Source organism: Cucumis melo, chromosome 1 (assembly GCF_025177605.1).
Source record: "Cucumis melo cultivar AY chromosome 1, USDA_Cmelo_AY_1.0, whole genome shotgun sequence".
Taxonomy (NCBI): domain Eukaryota; kingdom Viridiplantae; phylum Streptophyta; class Magnoliopsida; order Cucurbitales; family Cucurbitaceae; genus Cucumis; species Cucumis melo.
Genome location: NC_066857.1, coordinates 31,503,760 through 31,520,952, shown reverse-complemented (window position 1 = coordinate 31,520,952; position 17,193 = coordinate 31,503,760). Strand labels below are relative to the sequence as shown.

At 32.8% G+C, this 17,193-nt stretch overlaps 1 long non-coding RNA gene across 5 annotated transcripts in view; it reads right to left on the bottom strand.

The window, feature by feature from the left end:
* Window positions 1-1,035: 1,035 nt before the first annotated feature.
* The window catches only part of LOC103492699 (uncharacterized), a 37,842-nt gene continuing 21,684 nt past the window's right edge, over window positions 1,036-17,193 (bottom strand). For 4 of the 5 annotated variants that reach the window (XR_007821988.1, XR_007821989.1, XR_007821993.1 and 1 more), the window contains 7 exons: window positions 16,007-16,102; window positions 9,243-9,373; window positions 5,101-9,135; window positions 2,637-3,781; window positions 2,375-2,450; window positions 1,274-2,245; window positions 1,036-1,186 (listed from right to left, as the gene is read on the bottom strand). This is a non-coding gene — a long non-coding RNA (uncharacterized LOC103492699). Of the gene's footprint in view, window positions 1,187-1,273; window positions 2,246-2,374; window positions 2,451-2,636; window positions 3,782-5,100; window positions 9,136-9,242; window positions 9,374-16,006; window positions 16,103-16,978; window positions 17,089-17,193 lie in introns of all 5 variants that reach the window. The other variant, XR_007821994.1, reaches the window with a different exon arrangement.

The window sequence follows — 17,193 nt, the reverse complement described above, 5'->3', positions numbered from 1 at the left end:
AGAGAAATTCCACTTCTTCAAATGCCTAAAACAAAAGAGAAAAACTTTTAAGAATTCTGAGATTTGCATGACTGTAAGGCGCAGAGTAACTCAAGTTGAGTCCTTTGAATTGCAAGATAGAGGACCTGTGTGGTAAATGAAAAATTAGTGTGAAAGAATCTCTTCCATATATAAGTTTTTACTTTGGATATGGACATTTGGGTTTTAGATCCAACGGGAAGAATAGTTGATAATCAACCAGAAAACACTCAAGAAGTTCTTGTAATAAACCAAGCATGGAAAAAATCAAGAACAACCTCAAGATTTTCAACAAAGGCATGAAAACAAGCAACAAAACCTATGAAGAAAGCAAGAATTACCTCAGAGTATGCTAGAATTTCTAACAAGAGTTAAAGTGTCACACCCCCTCCCAAACTACCTTCTAGCTTAGCCCAAAAGACGACGTGAAGCCGACTGAGATCGCTCTCCTCTAACGATATCTATCGACTCTGCTAACACTAGAAGAAATTTGACCTTTAATGTCACTTGGCAACCGACATCTTTGTGAGCGTTATTAAAGGCCTTTAATGTCGGTTCAAAAACGACATTAAAGGCCTCTTAAAATGTTGGTTTTGAACCAACATCTTTGATAGTGTTATTGAAGTCCTTTAATGTCGGTTGGACTTTAATGTCGGTTTAAAACTGACATTAAAGGTCTTTAATGTCGGTTTTGAACCGACATCTTTGATAGTGTTATGAAGCCCTTTAATGTCGATTGGACTATGATGTCGTTTTAAAACCGACATTAAAGAGGTCAATAATTAAAGTTAGTTTAAAACCGACATTAAAGACTTGTTTTTGTCCATTTTTAGAAATTTATATTTATTTAATTGTTGTATTATTGTCCATTTTTTATAAACCAACATTGAATCCATATAGATAAATATTTTTTTCTTGCTCCAACAAATCAATAAAATTAATATTATTTTAGAAACTATAATATTTATCTTTTACATTTGTATACACAAACTGAAAACTTAATATTGTGTTTATATATTCTACAACAGTACATGAAAAAAGATCCTAATACAAGACGTAAATAAGAAAAATTCTAAACGTCTTCTCAATCTTCAATCTTCAACCTTCAACGATCGCCTGGCTATCTACACAATCGCTCAGCTTTCAACCCGATATAACTTCAATCATTCTACAAACAATACCAAAACAAAGCTAAACGTACGTTAGAGAATTTGGTAATGTCGTACAATATATTAACTTTAGAGAATATTGTTACCTCTTTCTCTGTTCATCACTGTCTCTGTTCCTCAGCAAATTCCTTAAACTCAATGTCAAGCCGCCTCTACTAAAGCAAAAAAATATACAAATACACAATTGCAAGTCCTCGCAACCGAAACCTACGTAACTAAGTGCCCATATCACAAACAAAACAAAAATGTAAAAAACAGAAATCAACTTATTTAAGAAAAAAAAGGTCGTTCAAAGCAAGCAAACCACATATCACAAAGATTTTTTTAAAAAATCTTTAAAAGAAAAAACATCACACCAAAGCCAGCGGTATTTCCTCCTTGCCATAATCTGACTGAAAAATATGGCAACAAACTATAAACAACAAATGAACTTTCTGAATAAATAATAAATATGGCATCCTGTTGGCTGTTACATGAAAAATATTTCCAGTATGCCTCAGGTAAATAGCTACAAAACATGAAAATGAAAAGGAAAAAGCCAAGGTTATCAACAACTGGGAATGAGAAAGGGGGAGAAAACATAGCCAAGAATGATAAGTTGTGTGAGAAATATCAATATATATATACTTTATCATAATAGTGCAACAATGAAACTGTAAGTGGTAAAACTTCACTTTTCATTCCCTCACTAAAATCGCCTTCAAAATCATTAGGTTTGGAACTAAATTAAACAAAATTAAGGGAGGAAAAATAATACAGACAAAGTGTGCTAAATAACGGGCAGAATCAATATCTAACATCATCATCAATTAATAAACCACTGCTCATTGCTGTGAAATAAATGCATCCATCCTAAAAGTAAATGTAAAGAGAAGTCATACTCTCCCAAAAGAAAATATTCTTAAAAGTTAAAACTAAATGCAAAGATAATATGAATAATCTCAAGTCTCAGTTATGTTATGTATCATGTCCAATCCTTTTACCTTAAACTAGGTCGTTATGAGTTTAAGCTTTAGCATTAGGTTCCCTACTCGAAGAACCAGGCTCATTAACAGGCCCTGCAAGAGTTGTTCGATCAACTTTTTGTAATATACTCTTTACGAATGTACAAAAATATCAAAAAAGAAATTTGAAAATTTAAAAAACAAAAAGTAGCATAACTTGAACCAAGTCTCAAGTTAAAACACCTTTGAGAAGCACCATCATTTCCGGAACTTGAAGCCACCTTTCCACTCTTCCTACCGCCAGCTGAAGCAGTATTTCCTATAAAAGAGTGATTACCACAATGATATATAGCTGGATAAGGTACTGGAGTCCCATAAGGTAACAATAAAAGATGTTGAAAAATGTAACGTAAAATTAAGAAAATAGGAACATTATTATCTTGTCCTCTTTGGAAAATATCAAACTCCATAAAATTTCATAGGGACAATAGAAAATTATAATTACCTGACCTCCCCAGATGTAAGGGTGGGGAGTTGGAGAAGCAATAGTAGATGCAAAGAATGGACGTGGAGTAGCACCAACACTATAATAAGCCTACAGTTACAGAAGAGGCTAAACTTTAAGCCAGTAGTATTCATCGACATCTTCGTTACTATTCTAAGTGTTTGAACTATACTATTCTAGGTGTTTATGAATCCAAAAAACAATTAGTATGAAATCAAAAAACCATATAGATAGACCTGCACTGAGCTTGACCAATCAGGATATGAAGGTGTTGGAGCTATTTCTTATGCGTAACAAGTAAAAAAATATCAATTTATCAACAACTTGGGAATGAAAATAGGCAAAAGGAAGGAAGGTCAATTATATCACCTAGGATGAAGAGGGAGGTTTCAGAGTTTTAGAAGGTGTGCCCTCTTCCCTTGTCCCCATCAACCAAAGCTGAAATCAAACTACTATAATTATCCTCGCTAATCATAGAAATTAATATCATTCTGTCTTAAGGTTCAATTCTTCCAAATTCCTAATCATAATTAGTTTCAGAAAAAATACTAAAAAATAATGTGATTGATCATATTTCTACATATGTAATTTACATCCCAAATCGAAATCTAACATATAATACCTGTACCTACCTATTAGAACACAACTTCCAATCTACTACAATCCCAAAACATATAGGTAAAATCACTCGAGCAAAACAAAAAATTATCGTTGAATGAACGTTGCTAGATCGAAGAACTAGTGGACTTGCGAACATTATAGAACTCAATCAACGAACATTATAGAACTCAATCAAGGAACAGTACATAACTCTTATTACGGATATGGTCTAATACTAATAGATTCTAAGAAGGGCTAGCTAGATCTAAATTTTGTTATAATTGCAAATTCTTTTGCATTGAGTTGATCACTTTATTTGTAACTATCCCTACATCAAAATAGATTCATCCAACCAATTGCAATCCAATAAAATAGCAAACAAACTTAACTTGAACAAGATAGCAAAAATTTCACTTTATTACTGTTGGGTAAAAAAGTTTCCTGTAGCAAGATCAATGGAAGCTCCACTTAATTATAGATCCAAAATAAAACTTGTTCACCTGCTACAATGGATCCACCATCACCCTTTAATTGCAAGCTATAACCTGCCGAAGTGAAATTTTAATTTCCTTACATATATACTAAATCAAAAAGGAAAATATACCCTAAACTACCATTTGACGCAACAAATCTCTATACAATTAGTAGCCACACAAAGGAAAATAGAAGATAGTTAAAAAGAATTGTATAATCCAAACTTGGTGTCTAAACACGTTAGGTTTTTCAATTCCACGCATTTATATCCCTTAAATTGATAGTAAAATTAAAAGACATCAGCTACCATCTTACTCAATATGTCATGAAGAAAAACCTTAACTTACCAAACAAATCACTATCCTGATATTCTATTCCATTTATATCCCTTTAAATTGTCTAATATTAAACACATTAGGTTATTTTTTTTCCCACATTGAACACAGAACCTTGGGAAGGACATAGGGAACATTCTCCTCAAGGAAAACACATAATCTGATCACTGCCACTTCTCCTCTTCTCCTGGAACGTCATCGTCTTCACCTTTCTAATTCATTTTCCAATAATACAATAAATTTATTTCTTTCTTTCTCAAAATTTTCACTCAATTTATCTAGTACAACAATTATAGAATAATGGAGATCAAGAACCTTCCATTCTTAAAACAAGATGTTAATTACAGTTAAAGTTAAACTCATTTCATCTTAACAAAACAAACTACAAATTATTATATATTTCGTTAAAATTCTATTTTTATAGTACTTCAAATTGAAATTATTCTACTTTCATCTCTATATTTTTAAATATTAAAAAACGTTGCTCCTAATTAAACTTTTACTTTGTTTGAACTTAATTTTTATGTCATGAACTTAGATAATAATTATAATTTACATTTAAAAAAATTGAATATATTTTCAAATTTTGTAGAAGATTAAGGATAGATTAGTTATTTTTTTAAAAAAAGAAGATTAATCGTAAAAATAGAGATTATTTTTATAATTTATTGATAAAATAAAATATCAAAGATAATATTTTAATCCTTTTTATATCAAAATTTTGTCACGGTGTGGTTGATTTGTTGTCATACAATCAAAATGATCCACACACCTTAGGTTGGTTATACCTAGAAACAAATTTCCATTCCAGTGCTTGATTCACAACCATAGTTGTTGGCAAATACTAGAGTTTGTTTCCTATCAACATCACTCACTATATCATCAATTATTCTAGTTGATTTATAAGTTAAAAAAAAAATCAATTCCATTGCGAATTTAAATTCTAAAAAATCGTGTAATCATCGAACAAAACTTTATAACAAACGTAGCTGAAATAAACATGCATTAGATCTATTAAACATAAAATTAAATATTCAAAGGAGCAGTCATCGTACCTCAGCTTCAAATAGTTGTCGATGAGTCCAGAGTTGAAAGACCAAGTAAGCAATGTAAGCAGAGAGCATCACAATGATGCTAGCTCTGGACAGATGGAGGGTCGAGGCGGCGATTGAGCGCAGTTGGGAGACACGGCGACCGGCGAACGGATGTTCGATGGCAAGAAGAAGTGTCGGCGCTGGGTCTTCCTTCGACTGAAGAAGATGAAGGAAAGGGGAAGGGAAAGGGAAATGGAAAAGGCAAGAGAAATGGAAAGCGACAGATGAAGGAAAGGGGAAGGGAAAGGGAAATGGAAAAGGCAAGAGAAATGGAAAGCGGCAGTAGAGATGGTGATTTGGGGTTTTAAACCTTAAATATAACTTTTATATATGAAACTCCAAAAAACTTAAAATTATTATGTTATATATCTATAATGTCGGTTTGAAAAAAACAGATCTTTAATATCGGTTTAAAACCGACATTAATCCTTCATCTTTGATGTTGGTTTAAAACCGACATTAAACATCTGCATTTTAAAAAGCGACATTAAAGATCCGTTTCCATTTTTTACAACCGACATTAAAGGCCATATTTCTTCTAGGGTGAACTCTTGAACATGATAAACTTGCTAATCTAGTATATAAACTATTATACATGTAACACAACACATCGAAACCTAGACTAATCATATACATACATGAAGTGTAGCCTGGAAATAACTGATTTTGCAAATAAACCTAGAGACACCTTAACCAAAACATAACCAACAAAGGTTTAAACAACTGCGACTCCTAGAGCTTACACAAACTGTAGAGCATCTATATCGTACAAAGAAATTTACAACATAATACAACAGACTCTACGTACAACTCTAACCATGTACTAGCAATCGATATTGGAGCTTCAACAGACTAAGACAGTCTATCATGCACCAAAAAATTGATCTCTACTTGGAAAATGGGTAAAACATTTTGGAAGGGTAAGCTATAAAGCTCAGTGAGTGACTTCGTTTAAAACTATAAATTTAAAGATAAGAGCACGTGAAAGCTTTACACATATAAATCTATTTATACAAGTCGTAAATATAAACGAATAATCGTAAGAATAACCTTCTCAAATACTCAGCATGTACGTCATTGAAATATAGCAAGACATATCAAGTATATCAAAACATTTTAACTAACATGACAAATCTACGTTGTATAGGGCAGACCCAATACAACCAACGTTTATAAGCTCTACAATGTAATGGGGTCTGCCTAGCATTCCCATCGTCTTTGTTATAGCGGGGCCCGTCCAGCACTCACGACAACATCGTTGTTACAGAGTACACTCAACGTCAACAACAGAATCTAACTTGTGTGCACATGGTACCATATAGCCTTGGGCTCAACATCTCAATTATGTACTTAATGAAAACATCAGAATCATACGAAAATATTAAAACATGCCTACTATCTTTAACTTTCGTAAAGCTCAAGCTTACTTAGATTGTTCGTGAAAAACTGTAGTTCTTAAAACAAACTTGCTAACTCTGAAACATTGTGGTTCAAATATTTTCCAAACATTCGATATTCACGTGCTAACATAAATTTTCATTAAGAAATCTAGTCTCAAAACTCATACTTGAAAATAGTCATGGAATTCAAATGATTTTCATATCTTCGTAAATAAACGTGTAGAGTGGTTAATCATAAATAATAATTAGAGAAAATATTTTCAAAACTGGTTTTGTCACTCACTGTCTTGAGCTAGATCATTGGTCTGTACGCTCAGTTTAATTCTTCTCGGCCTGTCAACAACCAAACCGAGTATTAGAACCCTAAATATTCTGATTTTCTAAAGATAGACTTAAATGTCACACTAAAGATGACACTCACGAAATCAAAGCTTAATAAATAAAATCCTATTTGAACAAATCTCTGCATTTTTCAGATTTCTAACACAAACTTCAAATGACCATAACTCCCTCAATACTTAACCAAAATGAGTGTTCTTTATGTCCAAATCTTCATTTTTGGTGTCCTCTATAATTTACTTGAAGATATGTAACCCAAATGCCCAGTTGAAAAGTACAGAAACACCACAAATTAAAACCACTCCAAAATCGCGCACTCTACAGACCTTCAACTTGTCCCTATAATTTAACACAATTCTAGTCATAATTGACTCTCAACATCTTCCTAAAAGTTATAGGAAATTGAATAATCTTTCCAACCATATCAATTAGCAATTTTAACTCAACATATACACATTGGAAAAATAAATAAAAAAAACTAGAGGATATCTGATTTCGTATTGAAAACACCTTCTCTGCCTTCTCTGTCAAATATCACCCAATTAACAACAAAATTGACTCAAACATCCTTCACGAGAATTGTTGAAAAATGAATTAAATTTTAGGAAATTCAAACCTCACCTCTTAGTTCTTCTTGAGAAGATCAAACCGAATAAAAAAAAAGTGTGCAGAGTGGATCAAAATCTGCCATGATTGAAACTTCCTTTGAGTTTTTCCCCTTCTTCCTCAATCTTAGAACTAAGAAATCTTCTTCTTCTTCCTCAGGTTCTCTCCAATTCTTCTCTCAAAAGAAAGCTTTCAAATTTGGATGAAAATGGTAAGGAGTTGCCTTTTCTCTTTTCCTCTTTCTTCCCTTTTTATCCTTTCTTTTCTCCCTCTCTTTTTTTTAATAAGACCTTTAATTATATAAAAATATTATATAATTAATTTTCATTTTCTTTTATTTCTTTTATATTTTAAAAAAATCCAAAGAGAATCTCGAGTTTACATAAAGAACCATCAAGATTATCTCAAATGATTGAAAACAAAGAAAAAGACCTTTGTATAGATTCAGATTCTTCTAAGAAAGAGGAATTAATTCCTAAATTCTCATCCTAACATTCCTCCAAGATTTCAGCCCCTAACTTAGTTTCACACCCACTCAACATTACAGAAACATGAATCAAGAAAATTTCAAAGATTCAAAAGAAGAATCTGACTCCCACGAAAGAGAAATGCAATTTCATCAAAATTTTCAGGTAAAAAATTCAGTTCTTTCCATATCAATCTCAAATTCAACCAACATTTACTTTTTTGTCGGAACTTTCCACAAGAATAACATTAAATTAAGGACTATATTAAACTTAATCTTCATGAAGTACTCCAAACCTCTCAACTTAAATAGATTAACATTGCTTGTCAAGATCGACATTAATATCGATTGCAAGAGTTTCACAAATGGGATCCATGGAGTCTCTCGCCACTTTCTCAATGAATCCAGTGCTCCTCTTGTTATGGTTCTTCCATTTCATGCTAGCTCCCCTCCTTTTCTAGCCTATATTTTTCAGAAATCAAATTCAATCATGGAATTGGAATTCAATTGAGTCAGTTCATTCTTGAAAATTTGAAAGCAAAACTACATGAATTTAGATTGATATATTCACATAGATATGTATGTGTGTACTATTTTTTTCTTACTTGTTAGCGTTTTCTTTTGTTATTCATGTTTTAAAACTTTAAATTTTGAAATAACGTTCAAGCTAAGAAAGAAAACTCAACAACATAAGCTAGCAGAAGTGATCAATTACATTTTTGTTCAAATAGAGCTCACAATATCCTCCATGCAAATTTTTTAGTCAATACTAAATTGGAAGCACGATAGAAAAATAGAAGCTTCCTAATATCTCAATCAATATTCCTGTAATCTCTTTACTTGACAAATAAGTCATATGTGATGGGGGGATTTCAAAACGTTGAGAGAAAAATGGTTATTGAATGATTTCAGAATCAAACAAGTAAAAATCAAAATATATTATGATAGTTAGAGCATAATATATCTAAGAATTACCAATTTCACAACATAATAAAACACATAGATATTAGGTATCCCTTCATTAGAGAAGAAATTAAGAAAAAAAGAAATCGAAGTTGTCAAGATCCATACCTCTGGCAATGCTTTGATATGCTCACCAAGTCGGTTACACAAAAAGAAATAAAAAAAATACCTATTTCCTGCTGTAACCATCAAGCCCATTATTGAAGCATTTCCTTTAAATTTCTACATGCAAAAGAAGTCATAAATGAGGTTGAGGGAGGATTCATTTTGTAAAATTCTTCACAAACTGAAAAGCAATAAAGAAGATAAACCTAGTCGAACCAATTAACCTTTGTGTCCCTTCTTCTTTCCCTAACCTTTATCTTCATCTTCTTCTACTTGTTAATCGTTCTATCTTCTTTTATCCCTTCCCTTATGTAAAATTGAAAGAGAAAGAGAGAAATCCCACTTCTTCAAACACCTGAAACAAAAGAGGAAAACTTTTGAGAATTCTGAGATTTGCATGATTGTAAGGCGAATAGTAACTCAAGTTGAGTCCTTTGAATTCTAATATAGAGCACCTGTGTGGTAAATGGAAAATTAGTGTGGAAGAAGCTCTTCCACAAGAAAATTTCACTTTGGGTATGGACATTTGGGTTTTAGATCCAACGGGAAGAATGGTTGATAATAAACCAAAAAATACTCAAGAAGTTCTTGCGATAAACCAAGCATAGGAACAGTAAAGAATAACCTCAAGATTTTCAATAAAGGCTTGAAAACAAACAACAAAGCCTATTAAGAAAGCAAGACTTACCTCAGAGTATTCAATAATTTCCACCAAGAATTAAAGACCCAACAAGATTACCTCAAATGATTGAAAATAGAGAAGAAGACTTTTGTATAGATTTGGATTCTTGTAAGAAAGAGGAATTCCTAAATTCCCATTCCAACATTCCTCCAAGATTTCATTTCCTTAACTTTTTTTCAAGGACATCACCCACCCATTCCATGTCACAAAAACATAAATCAAGCAAATTTTCAATATTAGCAATCCACATTGGAGGTAGTAGATTGAGTACAAGATGAAAGTAGATATTTAACAACCAAGTAAAGCTCACAATACCCTCCATGTGAATTTGTCACACACAAGTTCTAATATTGAGTTCCCCATACAAGCTCTGATACTAAGGGAACCCAGCGCATTCTACTTGACCTAACCAGCTAAACTCTAAGAACTAAGCAAATCTATTTAGTTAGGCCAAAAGTGAATAGTTCCTCACCAAGCTCTAATACTGAGGGAACCCAATGCATTCTACTTGACCTAATCGGCTAAACTCTAAGAACTATGCACGTCTGGTTTTCGTTAGGCCAAAATTGAAGAGTTCCCTACACAAGCTTTGATACTGAGGGAACCAACACATTCTACTTGACCTAACCGACTGAACTTTAAGAACTAGGTAAGTCTGGTTTTGGTTAGGCCAAAAGTGAAGAGTTCCTCACACAAGCTCTGATACTGAGTGAACCCAACACATTCAACTTCACCTAACTAGCTGAACTTTAAGAATTAAGGAAGTTTGCTTTTAGTTAGGCAAAAAGTGAAAAGTTCCCCACACAAGCTCTGATACTAAGGGAACCCAATGCATTATACTTGACCTAACCGACTAAACTCTAAGAACTAGCAAATCTAGTTTTAGTTAGGCCAAAAGCAAAAAGTTCCTTACACAAGCTCTGATACTGAGAGAACCCAATGCATTCTACTTGACCTAACCAGCTGAACTCTAAGAACTAGGCAAGTTTGGTTTGGTTAGGCCAAAATTGAAAAGCTCCCTACACAAACTCTGATATTGAGGGAACCTAAAGTATTCTACATGACCTAACCAGCTGAAGTCTAAAAACTAGGTAAATCTGGTTTTGGTTAGGCCAAAAATGAAGAGTTCTCCACACAAGCTCTGTTACTGAGGGAACCTAATGCATTCTACTTAACTTAATCTGTTGAACTCTAAGAAGTAGAAAAGTCTAGTTTTGGTTAGGCCAAAAGTTAAGAGTTTCCCACACAAGCTCTGATATTGAGGGAACCCAATGCATTCTACTTGACATAACCGGCTAAACTTTAAGAACTAGGTATGTCTAGTTTTGGTTAGTTGAAAAGTGAAGAGTTCCCCACACAAGCTCTAATATTGAAAGAACTCAACGCATTCTACTTGACCTAACCGACTGAACTCTAAGAACTAGGTAAGTTTAGTTTTGGTTAGGGCAAAAGTGAAGAGTTCCCCATGCATTCTACTTAACCTCACTTTTTAATGCTTCACAAATTAGAAGCATGCCACTCTTTTTTTTCTTTGGTATGCAAATGGTAACTAGGCCTTGCTAGAATCGATGGGCTATCCCTGTCTAGGGTTCTTAACTTAGTTCTAGTGTGATCGTTACCTTTGAAGTGACAACAAGCTTTATTGAACACCTACCCTTTAGATAAGACTTTTAGTTTCTTTGTGGCTAGACAAGAGACTCCTAACTCATGATTTAACTGGACAAGAAAGTTATGACTGTCAAAACTTCTAAAAAGCTTTCCTATCATTTTCAAAATCTACATAGGCAATCATAGGCACGTCCTTTTATGCAACAAAGAAGACTAGCTAAGAAAAGGCATCCATTCATTTATTCTTTTATACAAGCAATCAAGCATTCATTAACAATCATATTTGGCATTCAAACAATCATATGCAAGTGGTTATGGCCAAAAGAGGGGTATTAATATAAAAAAATAGACAGTAGCACATATTATTAAGTATGTATAGTATTCACAATATTTAGAAAATGGATAGCGTGTCTTCTACTAATTTCTTAGCTATCAAAGTATGCATTTTCAACATATTTAAGATATTCAAATAACAAACACAATCACAAACCCAAGCTTCATGCTCAAGATTAGGCAAACATGCTTTTCAATGCTAGAAAGTAAAGTAGACATAGTATTTATTCTAAGAATCATTTGAAAATTTTTAAAATTTGGACATTTTTTGCAAAATGAAAATTTCCCAAAGGACATGGAACATGCAAGGCTTAACCCCTCCCCCAACTTAAAAATTTTCTTTGTCCTTAGCATTTTAAGCAAGATTCTAAGGATGGAAAAAAAAAGAAGGGGAACAGAAAACCTCCCCTTGCCTGCAAAGGTTCCAAGTTTGGTTATACTTCATTTTCCTTTATTCCTACATAATGAAAACAATAATTTCTATCAAATTTTATTAAAGATGTTAACCTAGATGTGCAAAATTTAAAAGAAAGAAATAAAAGTTTGCATTGTTTAAGGTCAGTCGTGCAACCGTACTTTCCCTAATTCAACCCGGATCAATGACCAATGGTTTCTTTCCTTTTTCTTTGATTCTTGAAGACCTTCAAAGCTTTGGTTGACTATCTATGGAGAAAGTTGGTGCTAGGAGTCGGTGATCATCATTAAGAGAAAAACAAGAAATGTTAGATGGAAAAGTTTTATACCATGCATGTGTTTGACTTAAAAAGATGTAGTTGATAACATGCCTAAAGTTTGAAGCCTCTTTGCAAAAATCAAAGTCAAAGAAATCATTTTGTTCTAAGCTTGCATTTTCATCTTCTAACTCATGCTCATTATCAACTTTTTCTAGGTAGTTAATCATGCACACTATAGGGAGAAGAATGACCAAAAGTTTTTACAATGTAGTCATTAACACAATCATCAAGTAGGTTCTTGAAAGAATCAACATTATTATCCAAACTTTCTATCTTTAAATTGTTCACATGCAAAGTTTCAACACTAGTGAGTTTGTCAAAAATCACATTTTTTTAACTCACTAACATGGGTGGAAGCAATATGAGAGAGATTTTCATGATCAAAATATTCCAAAGAAGCCTCTTCAATGTTATCACCCATCAAACAATCATTTTCAAAAAATGAGTCATTTTCAACTATCATGCCAAGCCAACATGCTTTAAAGAGGAATTATTTTCAACATCTAATTCAACATGCATGCTTTGTTCTAAAGAATTCTCTTTTTTAGTAAACAAAGAAGAATCTAGAACATGCTTAACCTCTTTGTCAATGTTCAAAGAATTATGACTAGGTGCACATAAAGGTTCTAGAGCTAGCTTTGGATTCTTTTTAAAATCAACTTGGATGGATTTATCAAGGTATATGAGACTATCAAGTGAGTTCTCATCTTCTCCAAAAACTATAGCTCATAGTCAACTTCAAACAAGGTTTCATCTAAAATACAATTTTCCCAAAATAAACATTTCCTTCATTAACGTATGCAATGATCACATTCACAAAAAGAATTCTTACAAGAAACTTATTCATCATACAAACGGTTCTCAAAAGACTCAAATTCAACAACATGATTCTCAAAATGGTTTCCAAACAAGCTTTCACATGCCATGGGAATAGATTTGAAAGAATCAAGGTAGTTGAGAGAAAAGTTCTCCATAGTATATTTCATAGACTCACTAATGTTAAATGATAACCTATCTCCACCAAATTCTAGCTACCCTTATCGAAATCAATAATAACCTTAGCGGTTTTCATGAATGACCTACCTCACAAGATATTAAGTATTTTAGGTGTGCATGTCTTATGGGTATCTAGGATGTAAAATCAGAGGGAAAAATAAGCTCTCATGCCTTAATAAGGACATCCTCAACTACGCCTAAGGGGCTAACACAGGACCTATCCACTAATTGGATGCTTACATTGGTCTTTTTCAAATTATTTAGTCCTAGTTCTCTAAAAACATGCATAGACATAACATTTATTGAGGCCCCTAGGTTTAACATCAAACATGACATAGTTAATTTGTCTATTCCCTATCACACAAGGATGAACATACTTGGATCCAAGCTTTTCTCTGGCATATCTTTCTTGATTATTTCATAATCATTTTGACTTACAATGATATTTTCTTTGTCGGAATGTCTTATCTTCTTTGTACAAAGCTCCTTGAGAAACTTAGTATATTTTGGAATTTGTTTCACCGCACTAAGTAAAGGAAGGTTTATCTCCACATTCTTGAAGATTACAAGAATTTCTTCATCTTTGGCTTTGTCCATCCTTGGTGGATTTAACCTAGATGGAAAAGGAGCATTAGCAACATTGTCCAAAGGTTTTGAGGAAGAAGTACATTTTGGAGAAGAAGAAGTTGAATGTGAATCTACCTTATCCTTTTTAATAAGAAAGGGTTGCTAGGCTTATGCAAAGTAGTGTTTGAACTAGAAGTGTCTACAACCTTACCATTACGAAGAGTAAGGGCACTTACATTTGCAACATCAGATTGTGAAGGAAGCTTGGCTTAGACTCAAGTTTACTCACCATTGAAGCAAGTTAAGGCATTTGGCTAGTTAAACTAGAAATTCTAGCCCTTGTTTCTTGTTGAAAAGCTAAGGTATCTTTTTGAAAATCTTGCATTGTTTGTTGAAAAATCAAATTGTTGTTTCCCATTTTGGTTAAAATGTTCTCTAAGTTCATGCTAGTCGAGGAAAAAGGATTTGATGGATATGTTTGTCTAGGTTCTTGAGATCCCCACTTAATGTTTGGGTGATCTTTCCATGAAGGATTGTAAAAGCTGGAACTTAATGGTTCATATCTTCTAAACCCATTAGCTAGGTTTACATCTTTTAGTTGTGGACATTAATCATTAAAGTTTCCAGTTTTTTCACATAACCCACAAATCATCAATTTATGGGTATCTTCTAACCATGATTGTAAGGTAGCTCATTTGATTTTTAAGCTCACTTATCTCACTAGAGGAAGAATTTGAGCTCCTAGTCCTACCCCTAAAGATTTGAGTATTTTCTGCCATTTTAGCAATTAATGCTCTAGCCTCCGTTGGGATTTTATCCCTAAGTGCAACCCCTACCGTTGCATCGACAAAATTTCTATCTGAGAGGGTTAGGCCACTCTAGAAGTATTATACTAAGGCTTGGTCATTAGTTTGGTAGTCTGGGTAACTAGAACAAAGCTCATTAAACTGTTCCCAATATTCATTCAAAGTTTTCCCATTGACTTGTTCAATTCCATAGATTTTTTTATGATTGAGTTAGCCTTGGTTATGGAAAAATATTTCTCTAGGAATTTCTTTTTCATTTGGGACCAAGTTGTAATAGAATCGGATTCTAGCTAATAAAACCAACGTTGTGCACCATTAATCAGGGAAATTGGAAGACTCTCAAATTCAATTGTTCTTCCATCACGTTATGTGGTCTTATCGAGTCATAATACCATAGAGAAGTCTTTAAGATGCTTATTTGGATCCTCCCCACTACATCCCCTAAAGATGGGCAAATGACTAAGGATATTGGATTTTAACTCAAAAAGATGGGTGGTAGGTGGAACTATAATGCTAGATAGTTTTTGGTTAATGTCGGGCTTCGCTTAACGTTTTCTCTCTAGCTTCCTCCCCCATTCTAGGTTGTTCAAAGTTTTGCTCAAAGTTGGTTCTAAGGGTGGATCTTCTCAATGATTGTTTGACCCTAAAGTAATTTCTTCTAAGTTTCTTTCTCTCTTCTTTCTTCTTAATCTTTTTTCTATTAATCCTATGTCTTCGGTTTATTTAGAGAAGAAGGCATGCATTAGAAAGCAAGAAGAGTAAAGATCATACATATACTATAAGCTAGAAGAGGAAAAGAGAGCATGTAATCTTTTCATATTTTCTATCATATATGGTACTACTTAAGAAAAAATGAATTCAAGAGGCAAGGATATGCAAACTTTTATTATATTTGTTCTTTTTTTTATTTTCCTATATGCTACTATTATTGTAAAAATGAAAATATGTTTTCAAGGGTTTAACTAATGAAAATTTTAGCAAGGTTCAACTAGAATTCAACAACCTTAATATTGTACTTGGGATCCACTCTGGAAGGATCAAATAAGACCTAATAGATTTTATTTTAACAATCTTCACGCTTTGGGATCCACTCTGGCTTTCTACTGGAAAATCGATTTATACATACTCATTTTGAGGACATCTAACTAAAACTACAACCATCAACCATTGTGAACAAAATTATATAACAAAAAAATTGATGGTATTAATCCAATAATACCATATTCCAGATACTGGCAACATTATTTTAGCATTAGCATTACCTTGGATCGGGGTTCAACAACACAGGTAAAAACAGTATGTGACCGCAAACTCTCAGAGTTAACACTAGTTGCACCAGTCCTCCTATTTGATAAACCCTGCATAATTATTATGAGGTTATAAAGATGGTGTTTAAAAGTATATTCAATTCATTTTAAAAGGTTAACCATGAAAAGGAAGAACAGTGGAGACCATGAACTACAAAAGGCAATTTTTCACAATATCATGATGATCATGGAGTTTATGACACAAATCAAGACCATAAAGTGTCAAACATTGTTTAATCTTTATTAAAGTTTTTCTTTTTTCATGCTTTAGTAATATGAACTAATTTCACTTAACAAGGTCCAAAACTTGATGATTAACTTTGAGTTTATGATTTCAACGCACATTGAAGTCAATTTCACCAATCTATAAAATTACAATATTCAAAATATAAAGGATGGCATACAAATTATGTATGGACATTTTGGAAACACTAGTATAAATTTAGGTTTTAACGACGCAAAATTATCAGTGCATCATGAAAAAATTTGAGTGTCCGAATAGACATGCCTAAGCTGAATTCAGACACTCTCATTCGTATTCACAAAAACTATCGAACTTTACAATTAACTACAAAGCCAACATAAGTAAATACATAACACAAGCAGAGAAAAGATCTTTATCTTCACGAGTTAAATAAAGAAAGATATTCTTTCAAGCTCCTCGAAAACCCTGAATACTCATTATAATTTAAAAAACAAAGAAAATCGTGAAGTCTTTTCTTCACCAAAAAAAAGCCTATATTTCATCAGAATTCGTGAATAAAATTTCATACTGTAGCAAAAGTAGTAAATGGAAAGGTGATTCAAAAGTTTGATCTCCATGTTTAAAGTAGACACTTGAGTAATTAAGAACAAGAAGGTAGCAAGCATAGGTAACTAAAATTAAACAAAAAAGAAAATAACAATAACCAAAAACAAATGCAAGACCTTGGATTGAATTAAACAAGGAAAATGAACTAAGAAAGATCCAAACAAGCAACTGCCAAAGCCCTTGGATCACTGGAACTACCCATAATTGTGATTAGGACCTTCAATATCTGTATTAAATAGTTCACCATTACTTTCACTTTTAATGTAACCAACAAATTCTTTATATAATCGTTACAGATCTATGTAGGATAAAGTGATTTCTTTATTTAAGT